The sequence below is a fragment of the Hevea brasiliensis genome, chromosome 15 (genome assembly GCF_030052815.1).
Source record: "Hevea brasiliensis isolate MT/VB/25A 57/8 chromosome 15, ASM3005281v1, whole genome shotgun sequence".
Taxonomy (NCBI): domain Eukaryota; kingdom Viridiplantae; phylum Streptophyta; class Magnoliopsida; order Malpighiales; family Euphorbiaceae; genus Hevea; species Hevea brasiliensis.
The window spans coordinates 58,869,509-58,871,092 of NC_079507.1; the positions used below are offsets into that span (position 1 = coordinate 58,869,509).

General features: G+C 32.2%; 1 pseudogene; it reads right to left on the reverse strand.

Moving 5' to 3' along the window:
- Positions 1-326: 326 nt before the first annotated feature.
- On the reverse strand, positions 327-869 carry LOC110647592 (MLP-like protein 328; annotated as a pseudogene).
- Between the last annotated feature and the right edge of the window lie 715 nt (positions 870-1,584).

Below are 1,584 nucleotides of genomic sequence, written 5' to 3' on the forward strand. Positions count from 1 at the left end.
AAATTAAATGAAAGATATAAAGTTAAAGAGAGAAAATTTTGTATATAACCAAATTAATTAGTTACTGAAAATTTAAATTAATAAAATTATAATAATAAATTTTTTAAAACAGACATTAATATGAGATTACGATATCCCAACATAATTTTCACTTTACTTCAGAACATTAACAAATTAACAGCTCTACAGACAAATATAAATACACATCTCACACAATCCCACATCACAGAAAACAACTTAGCTTTTATTTTATATCACACAAGCTAATGGCCAATCTTAGTAGAGGATATATAAATCTTGGTGTGGACAACACGCAGCAGATCATTTCATGCCTGGACAAGGCCTGCATCAATGTCCGTAGTCAAACTAATCATAAAATCCAAGTATATATGTGGGGCTGGGACGCTCTCGTTTAGTTTCTCATATTCAAGAGTCAATTTTGCCAAGCTACCTTGGCCCTTGGGTGTCACATGCCAAATCCCATTATATACCATCTAAAGTTTGAAAACATCACCTTCCAGCCCAATAAGCTTTATTATCTTGTTCTCTTCATCAATTTCGACCTTCTCTTTAAACACCCCAGCTTTTCCTTCTGCAGTTTTATCATCATAAACACCTTCAATATAACAAGTAATTAATGCTTAGTTAATTATATTTAAGTTAGCATATGCCTTACCAACGGTATAGTCCCAGATCTTGATGGAGCCCGAAGTCTCCCAGTCACCTTCATGTACTCGAACTCCTTGTATGTTAGAAGGAGAATGGTTGGGAATCTGGTGGACTTCGCTCTTCCATAGTTTGAAGAATTTCTCAGGAGTGGACTTGAGTTCTACTACTGTCTCAAGCTGACCCTTAAGATCATCAGCCATGTTTTTCTTTATTTTTCTTTCAATTAGAAGCAACACTACAACTTAGATATGCTGGCGACCACTTTATATGACCTAGACTAAGCTATGGCTTGTCTCTATATATACATGGATGGAGTGTGACTTTTAGGCACAGCACAAGTCCCTATTTCCAGTTGGAGAAAATCTATTGCTGAACAATTAACCCTTTTATTGGGATAAAATAATAAATCACATGATTCGCATTTGAATATATTATTTGCATGTTGTAGTATTATTCATATTTGTGTAGTTAGTTGTAATTAATCAATGCATTATCTTTTCCATGATAAATAATACATGAAATAATAAGTATAACAATAAGACACTCCATACTCCACTCTCATATCGCTCTCTTATTATTATTATTTTTTTCAATTCTCTACACTACAAATCTAATCAATCATCATCATCCATGCTAACTTGTAAATATTTTTATTTTTCCATGTCAATCACACGGAGCTATGCCAAATCTAAGATAGGTATTATCTTAATTGTAGAATTATTGGGTGGAGCTTTGAAATATATTTAATAATAAAAAGAAAAATATCTCATAAAATAAGTGCTTATTATTTTGTGGTTTCACGTTTCTATAGACCGAGTCTAGCTATGTACTAGCTTATAATTCTAGAATAAATTAAATGAAAGCATCAATGCATCATGTCGATCTTCTATTTCAATAAAGATGTCAATGTGAATT